This window comes from Coregonus lavaretus (genome assembly GCF_964263955.1).
Source record: "Coregonus lavaretus genome assembly, contig: HAP1_SCAFFOLD_7669, whole genome shotgun sequence".
Classification (NCBI taxonomy): domain Eukaryota; kingdom Metazoa; phylum Chordata; class Actinopteri; order Salmoniformes; family Salmonidae; genus Coregonus; species Coregonus lavaretus.
Window position 1 is genome coordinate 1 of NW_028164842.1, and position 13560 is coordinate 13560.

The following is a 13560-nucleotide window of genomic DNA, read 5'->3' on the forward strand; positions in this document are numbered from 1 at the left end:
GAGGAGGAGAGGGGGAAGAGAGGAGGAATAGAGGGGGAAGAGAAGAGGAGAGGAGAGGAGGACAGGGGAAGAAGAGGGGGAAGAGAGAAGGAGAGGAGGAAGAGAGGAAGAGGAGAGGGGGAAGAGAGGAGAAGAGGAGAGGGGGATGAGAGGGGGGAGAGAGGAGGAGAGGAGGAAGAGGAGAGGGGAAGCAGAGGGGAAGAGAGGAGGAGAGGAGAAGAGACGGAATAGGAGAGGGGAAGGAGAGGGGGAAGAGAGGAGGAGAGGGGGAGGAGAGGAGAAGAGGGGGAATAGATGAGAGGGGGAGGAGAGGAGGCAAGAGAGAAAGAGAGGGGGAAGAGAGGAGGAGATGGGGAAGAGAATAGGAGAGGGGAAGAGGAGAGGAGGAGAAGGGGAAGAGAGGAGGAGGAGAGGGGGAAGAGAAGAGAAGTGGAGAGGGAAGAGAGGAGGAGTGGGAAGAGAGGAGGAGAGGGAAGAGAGGAGGAGAGGGGGAAAAGAGGAGGAGAGGGAAGAGAGGAGGAGAGGGAAGAGAGGAGGAGAGGTGGAAAGATGAGGAGAGGGAGAGAGGAGGAGAGAGAAGAGAGGAGGAGAGAGGAAAGAGGAGAGGAGGAGAGGGGAAAGAGAGGAGGGAGAAGATGAGAGGAGGAAGAGATGAGGAGAAGGGGAAGAGAGGAGGAGAGGGAAGAGAGGAGGAGAGGGAAGAGGAGAGGGGAAAGAGAGGAGGAGAGGGGAAGAGGAGAGGAGAAGAGGAGAGGAGGAAGAGAGGAGAGGGGGAAAGAGAAGAGGAGAAAGAGAGGAGGAATAGAGGGGGAAGAGAAGAGGAGAGGAAGAGGAGGACAGGGAAGAAGAGGGGGAAGAGAGGAGGAAGAGAGGAAGAGGAGAGGGGAAGGAGAGGGGGAGAGGAAGAGGAGAGGGGATGAGAGGGGGAGGAGAGGAGGAAGAGGAGAGGGGAAGGAGAGGGGGAAGAGAAGGGGAAGAGAGGAGGAGAGGAGGGAAGAGAGGAATGAGAGGGGGAAGAGAGGAGGAAGAGAGAGGAGAGGGGGAAGATAAGAGGAGAGGAGAGGAGGAGAGGGGGAAAATAGGAAGAGAGGGAAGAGAGGAGGAGAGGGGAAGAGAGGGAGGAGAGGGGGAATAGAGGAGGAAGAGAGTAGGAGAGGGGGAAGAGAGAAGGAAGATATAGTAGAGGGGGAAGAGAGAAGGAAGATATAAGTAGAGGGGGAAGAGAGGAGGAGAGGGGGAAGATAGGAGGAGAGGGGAAGAGAAGAGGAGGAGAGGGAGGAAGAGAGGAGGAGAGGGGGAGGTGAGGGGGAAGAGAGGAGTAGAGGGGGAAGAGAGGAGTAGAGGGGGAAGAGAGGAGGAGAGGGGAGAGGTGAGGGGGAAGAGAGGAGTAGAGGGGGAAGAGAGGAGGAGGAGAGGGGGAAGAGAGGAGGAGAGGGGGAGGTGAGGGGGAAGAGAGGAGTAGAGGGGGAAGAGAGGAGGAGAAGGGAAGAGAGGAGGAGAGGGGAAGAGGAGAGGGGAATAGAGGGGGAAGAGGAGAGGAGAGGGGGAAGAGAGGAGGAGAGGGGGAAGAGAGGAGGAATAGAGGGGGAAGAGAAGAGGAGAGGAGAGGAGGAGAGGGGAGAAGAGGGGGAAGAGAGGAGGAGAGGAGGAGAGAGGAAGAGGAGAGGGGAAGGAGAGGGGGAAGAGTGGAGGAGAGGGGGAGGAGAGGAGAAGAGGGGGAAGAGAAGAGGAATAGAGGGAGAAGAGGAGAGGAGAGGAGGAGAGGGGAAGAAGAGGGGGAAGAGAGGAGGAGAGGAGGAAGAGATGAAGAGGAGAGGGGAAGAGAGGAGGAGAGGGAAGAGTGGAGGAGTGGGAGAGAGGATGAGAGGGGAAAAGAGGAGGAGAGGGAAGAGAGGGGGAGAAGGAAGAGGGAGGAGAGGGGGAAAGATGAGGAGAGGGAGAGAGGAGGAGAGGGAAGAGAGGAGGAGAGGAGGAGAGGGGAAAGAGAGGAGGAGGAAGAGATGAGGAGAGGGGAAGAGAGGGAAGAGAGGAGGGTAGGGGAAGAGGAGAGGAGGAGAGGGGGAAGAGGAGAGGAGGAAGAGAGGAGAGGGAGAAGAGAAGAGGAGAAAGAGAGGAGGAGAGGGGGAAGAGAGGAGGAATAGAGGGGGACGGAAGAGGAGAGGAGAGGAGGACAGGGGAAGAAGAGGGGGAAGAGAGAAGGAGAGGAGGAAGAGAGGAAGAGGAGAGGGGAAGAGAGGAGAAGAGGAAGAGGGGAAGGAGAGGGGGGAGAGAGGAGGAGAGGAGGAAGAGGAGAGGGGAAGAAGAGGGGAAGAGAGGAGGAGAGGAGGAAGAGAGGAATAGGAGAGGGAAGGAGAGGGGGAAGAGAGGAGGAGAGGGGGAGGAGAGGAGAAGAGGGGGAATAGATGAGAGGGGGAGGAGAGGAGGAAGAGAGAAAGAGAGGGGGAAGAGAGGAGGAGATGGGGAAGAGAATAGGAGAGGGGGAAGAGGAGAGGAGGAGAAGGGGAAGAGAGGAGGAGGAGAGGGGGAAGAGAAGAGAAGTGGAGAGGGAAGAGTGGAGGAGTGGGAAGAGAGGAGGAGAGGGAAGAGAGGAGGAGAGGGGGAAAGAGGAGGAGAGGGAAGAGAGGAGGAGAGGGAAGAGAGGAGGAGAGGTGGAAAGATGAGGAGAGGGAGAGAGGAGGAGAGAGAAGAGAGGAGGAGAGGGGAAAGAGGAGAGGAGGAGAGGGGAAAGAGAGGAGGGAGAGATGAGAGGAGGAAGAGATGAGGAGAAGGGGAAGAGAGGAGGAGAGGGAAGAGAGGAGGAGAGGGGAAGAGAGGAGGGGAAAGAGAGGAGGAGAGGGGGAAGAGGAGAGGAGAAGAGGAGAGGAGGAAGAGAGGAGAGGGGGAAGAGAAGAGGAGAAAGAGAGGAGGAATAGAGGGGAAGAGAAGAGGAGAGGAGAGGAGGACAAGGGGAAGAAGAGGGGGAAGAGAGGAGGAAGAGAGGAAGAGGAGAGGGGAAGGAGAGGGGGAGAGGAAGAGGAGAGGGGGATGAGAGGGGGGAGAGAGGAGGAGAGGAGGAAGAGGAGAGGGGAAGGAGAGGGGGAAGAGAAGGGGAAGAGAGGAGGAGAGGGGGGAAGAGAGAATGAGAGGGGGAAGAGAGGAGGAAGAGAGGAGGAGAGGGGGAAGATAAGAGGAGAGGAGAGGAGGAGAGGGGGAAAATAGGAAGAGAGGGAAGAGAGGAGGAGAGGGGAAGAGAGGGGGAGAGGGGGAATAGAGGAGGAAGAGAGTAGGAGAGGGGGAAGAGAGAAGGAAGATATAAGTTGAGGGGGAAGGAGAAGGAAGATATAAGTAGAGGGGAAGAGAGGAGGAGAGGGGGAAGATAGGAGGAGAGGGGGAAGAGAAGAGGAGGAGAGGGGGAGAGTGGAGGAGGAGAGGGGGAAGAGAAGAGGAGGAGAGGGGGAAGAGAGGAGGAGAGGGGGAGGTGAGGGGGAAGAGAGGAGTAGAGGGGGAAGAGAGGAGTAGAGGGGGAAGAGAGGAGGAGAGGGGAATAGAGGAGGTGAGGGGGAAGAGAGGAGGAGTGGGGGTGGAGAGGGGAATAGAGGAAGAGAAGGGGAGGAAGTGTCAGCATACGGCTTTGTTGTGATGAATGTCTTAACTCTCTCTCTCTCTTTATGTCCAGGGGAAGCATTGCATCCTGGATGTTTCAGGCAACGCCATCAAGCGATTGCAATCGACCATGCTCTACCCCATCGCTATTTTCATCAAGCCCAAGTCTGTGGAGAATATCCTGTAAGTTGTTTTGGTTCAACATTCATTTTCATATTAAGAGGCCGAAGTCTTCTGCCCTAGGGAATGGTGGGAATTAAGAGGCCATAGTATTCTGCCCTAGGGGATGGTGGGAATTAAGAGGCCAAAGTCTTCTGCCCTGTGGGATGGTGGGAATTAGAGGCAAAGGCTTCTGCCCTAGGGGATGGTGGGAATTAAGAGGCCAAAGTATTCTGCCCTAGGGGATGGTGGGAATTAAGAGTTCAGACTCAGAATATGTTTTATGTTTTTATTCACAGTCACTGGTTAGTGTATATATAAATACATACTGTATATAGGTTAACGTCTTAGTCATTCTCTCTGTTATGATGAGTTTCTAGGGTATCAAGTGGTTAGGAATGTAATGAGATACTTAGACACTTTTGATGGGGAGTTCATATAAGATATTTAATATGGTACCAGGGTTAGTTATAACAGAAGAAGGACATGGCCCTGCCTCTGCCATCTTCCAACTCCAGAACAAACAGATCCCTCTGCTTATATACACTCTGTTACAAGTTTCTTCATGAACATCTAGTAAACCTCCATGGGCACTCTCTTTCTTTGATGTTATTACCCTTTACCCCTGTCACTATCTCCTGTCCATCAATTATTCTAAGATCAACATCAGTAATCTACTCTGACATAAGGAATGCAGACTCTGTGACACAAAACCACTTATCTACCAACTCTCCCCTGGTCCACACGATACTATGACATGACATCATTACAATCCACTTTTTTTTTCTTCTTTTGTGGTAAGTAAAATGACTTAACCCCCAACAATTAATATAAAATACAATATTCCCAATCAGTCGTATATACAGCTCTGGAAAAAATTAACTGCAAAATTATCAGTTTCTCTGGTTTTACTATTTATAGGTATGTGTTTGGGTAAAAAATACAGTTTTGTTTTATTCTATAAACTACTGACAACATTTCTCCCAAATTCCAAATAAAAATATTGTCATTTAGAGCATTTATTTGCAGAAAATGACAACTGGTCAAAATAACAAAAAAAGATGCAGTGTTGTCAGACCTCGAATAATGCAAAGAAAATAAGTTCATGTTCATTGTTTTAACTTAGAAAGAGTTCAGAAATCAATTTTTGCTGAATAACAACGATTTTCAATCACAGCTTTCATGTGTCTTGGCATGCTCTCCACCAGTCTTTCACATTGATGTTGGGTGACTTTATGCCACGCCTGGCGCAAAAATTCAAGCAGCTCGGCTTTGTTTGATGGCTTATGACCATCCATCTTCCTCTTGATCACATTCCAGAAGTTTTCAATGGGGTTTAGGTCTGGAGATTGGGCTGGCCATGACAGGGTCTTGATCTGGTGGTCCTCCATCCACACCTTGATTGACCTGGCTGTGTGGCATGGCACATTGTCCTGCTGGAAAAACCAATCCTCAGAGTTGGGGAACAATGTCAGAGCAAAAGGAAGCAAGTTTTCTTCCAGGACAACCTTGTACATGGCTTGATTCATGCGTCCTTCACAAAGACAAATCTGCCCGATTCCAGCCTTGCTGAAGCACCCCCAGATCATCACCGATCCTCCACCAAATTTCACAGTGGGTGCGAGACACTGTGGCTTGTAGGCCTCTCCAGGTCTCTGTCTAACCATTAGACGACCAGGTGTTGGGCAAAGCTGAAAATTGGACTCATCAGAGAAGATGACCTTACTCCAGTCCTCTACGGTCCAATCCTTATGGTCTTTTGCAAACCTCAGCCTTGCTCTTCTTTGCTAATCATTGATGAAGGCTTTTTTCTAGCTTTGCACAACTTCAGCCCTGCCCCTAGGAGCCTGTTTCGAACCGTCCTCGCTGTGCACTTCACCCAGCTGCCGTTTGCCATTCTTTTTGTAGGTCACTTGATGTCATCCTACGGTTGTTGAGTGACATTCGAATGAGTTGGAGGTCATCCCGGTCAGTAGAGAGTCGTTTTCGCCCTCTGCCGGTCTGTAGCTTTGTTGTCCCCAATGTCTGCTGCTTGACCTTGTTCTTATGAACCACCATCTTTGAAATTTTAAGGATGGAAGCAACCTGACACTCACTGTATCCCTCTGCCAGTAAAGCCAAAATTTAACCCTTCTTTTCCTCACTCAAAACTTTCCTTTTCAACTCTTTTGGCATGGTCAATAGTTATTTTTTGATTAATATTACTTTTGAGGTACTATTAGCACTGTTTTTGCCATCCAGCTGGTCCTATTGCAAGAGGATAGTGATGACCACAGCAGTGGTTTTTATACTTTTCCTCGTTAAATAAGATTTGGTTCAGGTGATCACCTAATCAGTACCTAATTCATTAGAATGAGGTGTGCCTATGTTGGAATTCAACAGACACTGGAATGGAATGGCTGTCATACATGTAGAGAAGCTGATTTAAGAAAAATGTGCAGTGGTCTCTTAATTTTTTCCACAGCTGTGTATATATATATATATATATATATATATACAGTGGGGAAAAAAAGTATTTAGTCAGCCACCAGTTGTGCAAGTTCTCCCACTTAAAAAGATGAGAGAGGCCTGTAATTTTCATCATAGGTACAAGTCAAGTAAGACAGACAAAATGAGGAAAAAAATTCCAGAAAATCACATTGTAGGATTTTTAATGAATGTATTTGCAAATTATGGTGGAAAATAAGTATTTGGTCAATAACAAAAGTTTCTCAATACTTTGTTATATACCCTTTGTTGGTAATGACACAGGTCAAACGTTTTCTGTAAGTCTTCACAAGGTTTTCACACACTTTTGCTGGTATTTTGGCCCATTCCTCCATGCATATCTCCTCTAGAGCAGTGATGTTTTGGGGCTGTCGCTGGGCAACACGGACTTTCAACTCCCTCCAAAGATTTTCTATGGGGTTGAGATCTGGAGACTGGCTAGGCCACTCCAGGACCTTGAAGTGCTTCTTACGAAGCCACTCCTTCGTTGCCCGGGCGGTGTGTTTGGGATCATTGTCATGCTTAAAGACCCAGCCACGTTTCATCTTCAATGCCCTTGCTGATGGAAGGAGGTTTTCACTCAAAATCTCACGATACATGGCCCCATTCATTCTTTCCTTTACACGGATCAGTCGTCCTGGTCCCTTTGCAGAAAAACAGCCCCAAAGCATGATGTTTCCACCCCCATGCTTCACAGTAGATATGGTGTTCTTTGGATGCAACTCAGCATTCTTTGTCCTCCAAACACGACGAGTTGAGTTTTTACCAAAAAGTTATATTTTGGTTTCATCTGACCATATGACATTCTCCCAATCCTCTTCTGGATCATCCAAATGCACTCTAGCAAACTTCAGATGGGCCTGGACATGTAATGGCTTAAGCAGGGGGACACGTCTTGCACTGCAGGATTTGAGTCCCTGGCGGCGTAGTGTGTTACTGATGGTAGGCTTTGTTACTTTGGTCCCAGCTCTCTGCAGGTCATTCACTAGGTCCCCCCGTGTGGTTCTGGGATTTTTGCTCACCGTTCTTGTGATCATTTTGACCCCACGGGGTGAGATCTTGCGTGGAGCCCCAGATCGAGGGAGATTATCAGTGGTCTTGTATGTCTTCCATTTCCTAATAATTGCTCCCACAGTTGATTTCTTCAAACCAAGCTGCTTACCTATTGCAGATTCAGTCTTCCCAGCCTGGTGCAGGTCTACAATTTTGTTTCTGGTGTCCTTTGACAGCTCTTTGGTCTTGGCCATAGTGGAGTTTGGAGTGTGACTGTTTGAGGTTGTGGACAGGTGTCTTTTATACTGATAACAAGTTCAAACAGGTGCCATTAATACAGGTAACGAGTGGAGGACAGAGGAGCCTCTTAAAGAAGAAGTTACAGGTCTGTGAGAGACAGAAATCTTGCTTGTTTGTCAGCCACCAAAATCTTGCTTGCATTTAGTCAGCCACCAATTGTGCAAGTTCTCCCACTTAAAAAGATGAGAGAGGCCTGTAATTTTCATCATAGGTACACGTCAACTATGACAGACAAATTGAGAATTTTTTCCAGAAAATCACATTGTAGGATTTTTAATGAATTTATTTGCAAATTATGGTGGAAAATAAGTATTTGGTCACCTACAAACAAGCAAGATTTCTGGCTCTGTAACTCGGTAACTTCTTCTTTAAGAGGCTCCTCTGTCCTCCACTCGTTACCTGTATTAATGGCACCTGTTTGAACTTGTTATCAGTATAAAAGACACCTGTCCACAACCTCAAACAGTCACACTCCAAACTCCACTATGGCCAAGACCAAAGAGCTGTCAAAGGACACCAGAAACAAAATTGTAGACCTGCACCAGGCTGGGAAGACTGAATCTGCAATAGGTAAGCAGCTTGGTTTGAAGAAATCAACTGTGGGAGCAATTATTAGGAAATGGAAGACATACAAGACCACTGATAATCTCCCTCGATCTGGGGCTCCACGCAAGATCTCACCCCGTGGGGTCAAAATGATCACAAGAACGGTGAGCAAAAATCCCAGAACCACACGGGGGGACCTAGTGAATGACCTGCAGAGAGCTGGGACCAAAGTAACAAAGCCTACCATCAGTAACACACTACGCTGCCAGGGACTCAAATCCTGCAGTGCCAGACGTGTCCCCCTGCTTAAGCCCGTACATGTCCAGGCCCGTCTGAAGTTTGCTAGAGTGCATTTGGATGATCCAGAAGAGGATTGGGAGAATGTCATATGGTCAGATGAAACCAAAATATAACTTTTTGGTAAAAACTCAACTCGTCGTGTTTGGAGGACAAAGAATGCTGAGTTGCATCCAAAGAACACCGTACCTACTGTGAAGCATGGGGGTGGAAACATCATGCTTTGGGGCTGTTTTTCTGCAAAGGGACCAGGACGACTGATCCGTGTAAAGGAAATAATGAATGGGGCCATGTATCGTGAGATTTTGAGTGAAAACCTCCTTCCATCAGCAAGGGCATTGAAGATGAAACGTGGCTGGGTCTTTCAGCATGACAATGATCCCAAACACACCGCCTGGGCAACGAAGGAGTGGCTTCGTAAGAAGCATTTCAAGGTCCTGGAGTGGCCTAGCCAGTCTCCAGATCTCAACCCCATAGAAAATCTTTGGAGGGAGTTGAAAGTCCGTGTTGCCCAGCGACAGCCCCAAAACATCACTGCTCTAGAGGAGATCTGCATGGAGGAATGGGCCAAAATACCAGCAACAGTGTGTGAAAACCTTGTGAAGACTTACAGAAAACGTTTGACCTGTGTCATTGCCAACAAAGGGTATATAACAAAGTATTGAGAAACTTTTGTTATTGACCAAATACTTATTTTCCACCATAATTTGCAAATAAATTCATTAAAAATCCTACAATGTGATTTTCTGGAGAAAAAAATTCTCATTTTGTCTGTCATAGTTAACGTGTACCTATGATGGAAATTACAGGCCTCTCTCATCTTTTTAAGTGGGAGAACTTGCACAATTGGTGGCTGACTAAATACTTTTTTCCCCCACTGTATATATTAAGAATAATTACTCTTAATGTCTTCCTGCATGTCTCTAATATTTCCCATATATTTAGTTAAATTCCCAAGACCTTCCTAATCTTGATGGCCAACATGTATCCCCCATATAATCACATACATTCCCTCTTTATCTACTATAATAGCATCCAATGACATGTGATTATCACTTACATAGTCTAACGAGTGACATCTCAGACCCAATTGCTTAAAACCCATGATTGTTAATAGATACAATGTTAAACTCTGACTTTGTTCTCCTATTATTCCTGAGATAGATACACAGTATAACACTCTATTTTCACTCCCTGTTAAATCAGTACATCCCTAGACTATTCATGCTTTAAGAATTCAATCAAAATCAGATCATATGAAAATAGCATAACCCCGTGATAGGAACCACTTAAGTTATTGCCTAGCGACATAGATATTTACCACTCTAAACATCCATATCAATATCACCCAATACTTCAAATGTATATAATGACTCATCTGTTAATACGTTAACCCAATTAAACAACATATTCATGATTTCATTCACATAATCCTCACATTAACTTCCATGTGTCAAACATTATGATTCAACAATGTCTACTCAAAATAAATCATATAAGTGTATCCTAAGACATTACCATAATGTATCACTGTTTTAACCATAATTTCTATATAAAACAGTTCTCAATTGTACAATCAATATCCTTCATTTTGAAAATAATTATACTAATACCTACTAATGATTCAGTTAAATCACTCAGTCATCTTATACATTTTAACCCAAAACCAAATTACTTAACTCAACCAAATTTAAAATGACAATCCATATTGATTAATTTGGTTCTTATCAATGAAAATTAAAACCCTCAACTTTATCACCCATTACACCTTTCAGAATGTACACTTATATTAACATACAGTATAAACATCCATAATTATATTCTGACTTTCCTCATCCTGATAATAAATACAGATCATTATCTCAATGCATTCTTAATACTATTAATTTAGCAGTGTATATACCTACTACCCAAATTAGCAATTTTATATAAACCCAATTTTATTATCAACACATCTAAGCAACCCCTTTTCCTCCCGGCACTTAAATCTTCTGGCGTCTCTTCATTATGTTCTTCAGACGGCTTCATATTTCAAAACGACTTGCACATGACAATGTCACAACTACAATGTCTCATTCGATTCACCACCTTTTCTACAACCTCATTGTCTTGTCCATTTGCCAACCATTATGCCCACAACATAAAAAAATGTTGCATTTGAACATATCTTTCTCCATTCTCACTCAATGGTGGACTCCTTTCCCACTTCTTCGAGATAAAAACATGAGAAAATATCAGTTGATAGCTTCGATTGGCTGTTGTACACCAGTTGCATGTAGAAGTGGTGCTTTACAACATATCTTCAACGCCTCTGATATTCATCTTCAGCCGGTTCATAGTTTGTTACTTTTATTTGTTTAGGTTCACACCATTCTAGGCCAAATTATCCCTGCTATGCATCAAGACACCATCTGTATTTACCACACTAGATTACATTTCTAATCCAAGAAATCCATATAATCATTAACAATTATTCCTTACTAACAATTTCTAATATACTTCCCAATTTCTATTCGCATCGCTCTGTGTAGTGTGTCCTTCTTGCATCGCACCAATATGGAAGCCAAGATTCACTGCTGCAACGACACACAGACATAGACACAAAAACAAAAACAATGCTCCACAGTGGCAGTTCCATCTTCCTCCTCTGATTTTTAACACTCCTACCGATGGGACAAATAGATATACAAATCTGTCTCTGCTACTGTCCCCTCTATTGAGGTAGCCAGCGACACCTAGTCCTAACCACACCTTCTAGAGTCTGTCCAGCTCTGACTTCTTAACCAAAATAATAAATGAAATTAAAATGACATTTGATAATACCTCAACTTACTTCTATCCCGTAATGTAATCCAAGATTACTACAATTGACTTTCTCCTTACATATCTTACCACTCATCGTCCCCCTTTTAAAATATAGCATTTTAAAGTCCGTTACAGCTAAGCCTTACCACTGATAGCAGAATTTGACATAATCAACTAAATGAAAGTCTGCTTACCTGTTAGTTTGGCTGTGAACTGCATCCTGTTTGTTCAGACGCCAATCTGTTATGATGAGTTTCTAGGGTATCAAGTGGTTAGGAATGTAATGAGATACTTAGACACTTTTGATGGGGAGTTCATATAAGATATTTAATATGGTACCAGGGTTAGTTATAACAGACGAAGGACATGGCCCTGCCTCTGCATCTTCCAACTCCAGAACAAACAGATCCCTCTGCTTATATACACTCTGTTACAAGTTTCTTCATGAACATCTAGTAAACCTCCATGGGCACTCTCTTTCTTTGATGTTATTAACCTTTACCCCTGTCACTATATCCTGTCCATCAATTATTCTAAGATCAACATCAGTAATCTACTCTGACATAAGGAATGCAGACTCTGTGACACAAAACCACTTATCTACCAACTCTCCCCTGGTCCACACGATACTATGACATGACATCATTACACTCTCTCTCTCTCTCTCTCTCTCTCTCTCTCTCTCTCTCTCTCTCTCTCTCTCTCTCTCTCTCTCTCTCTCTCTCTCTCTCTCTCTCTCTCACTCTCTCACCTGTCTCTCTCTGTCCCTCTCTTTCTCTCTCTCCCTCTCTCTCTGTCGCACGCTCTCTTCTCTCTCTCTCTCTCTCTCTCTCTCTCTCTCTCTCTCTCTCTCTCTCTCTCTCTCTCTCTCCTCTCTCTCTCTCTCTCTCTCACTCTCTCACTCTGTCTCTCTCTGTCCCTCTCTTTCTCTCTCTCCCTCTCTCTCTGTCGCACGCTCCTCTTTCTCTCTCTATCTCCCCCTCTCTCCCTCTCCATCTCTCTCTCTCTCTCCCTCTCTCGCCCCTCTCTCTCTCTATCTCTCCCTCTCTGTCTCCCCCCCTCTCTCTCTATCTCTCTCCCTCTCTCTCCCCCCCCTCTATCTCGCTCTCTCTCACTCACTCTCTTTCTCTCTCTCACCTCTATCTCTCTCCCTCTCTCTTTCACTCTCATTCTCTCTCTATTTTTCTCTCTCGCTATCTCTCCCTATCTCTAGGGAGATGAATAAGAGGCTAACAGAGGACCAGGGAGGAAGACGTTTGACAGAGCCATGAAACTGGAGCAGGAGTTCACTGAGCACTTCACTGGTGAGTCCAGCCCCCACACCACTACAGTCTCAACCTGCTCAATAAACTACATCTGTTTCTGCATCATGACAAGTAGTTGATGTTGCAGTTCCCTGAATTAACTAATGAGCAAAATACGGGAAAGCCTGTCCTAGCTATACTATATATATTTAGTATGTTTTACATGTAGTGTTGTGTCTCTGTGTGTTGTTGCAGCTATAGTCCAGGGGGACTCTCTGGAGGAGATTTATAACACGGTGAAGATGATCATCGAGGAGCAGTCAGGACCCTTCATCTGGGTGCCTGCCAAGGAGAAGTTGTGAAGGAAGACAGAAGAGATTTTACCCTTTTTACATTTTTGCATCTTCGTTTTCTTCTCTGATTTTACGTCTAATTTTACGCCCTGAGCTTAGACCCCCTCCTCCCTTACACACACACACACACACACACACACACACACACCTGCTTCCCTCTGTCACACTGGCTGGTGTCGTAACATTAGTGTCTGGGGATCTGATCACGAATAGACCCACACACACACAATTATTTAACGCTTTCTCTCTCTATCACACACACACACTCGCTCTCTCTCTCTCTCTCTCTCGCTCTCTCTCTCTCTCTCTCTCTCTCTCTCTCTCTCTCTCTCTCTCTCTCTCTCTCTCTCTCTCTCTCTCTCTCTCTCTCTCTCTCTCTCTCTCTCTCTCTCTCTCTCTCTCTCTCTCTGGTGTTTTCTTGGCTGTCCTTGTCTCTGGATGTTTCTCCTGCTAAGGAGGTATGGGCTTTGTTGACCAGCATCTTATGGGGAGATTTTTATGGTACAAGTCCTTAATGTTTAAGGAACATGATTTAGATGCATATATATATAGAAATAATAAATCATTTCTTTTTCGTTTTTTCTTCATATTATTGAAAGTAAATGCATTCATGTACGTATGAGCTCGTAAAGGAGATGACATGAGGCAAAACTTTGCACGCTATAGCTTTAAAAGAGCATGTTTCAGACTATTCTGATAATTTCCTCGTCATGTTTTCCCTCGTCATGTGTCATGTTTTCCCTCGTCATGTTTTCCCTCGTCTTGTTTTCCCTCGTCATGTTTTTTGTTGTTCT

At 45.6% G+C, this 13560-nt stretch overlaps 1 long non-coding RNA gene across 1 annotated transcript; it reads left to right on the plus strand.

Annotated features, from left to right (window-relative positions):
- Positions 1-3659: 3659 nt before the first annotated feature.
- On the plus strand, positions 3660-13345 carry LOC311115076. The gene is made up of 3 exons (XR_014611192.1): positions 3660-3765; positions 12383-12473; positions 12669-13345. It is a non-coding gene; the product is annotated as an uncharacterized lncRNA (long non-coding RNA).
- The last annotated feature ends 215 nt before the right edge of the window (positions 13346-13560 follow it).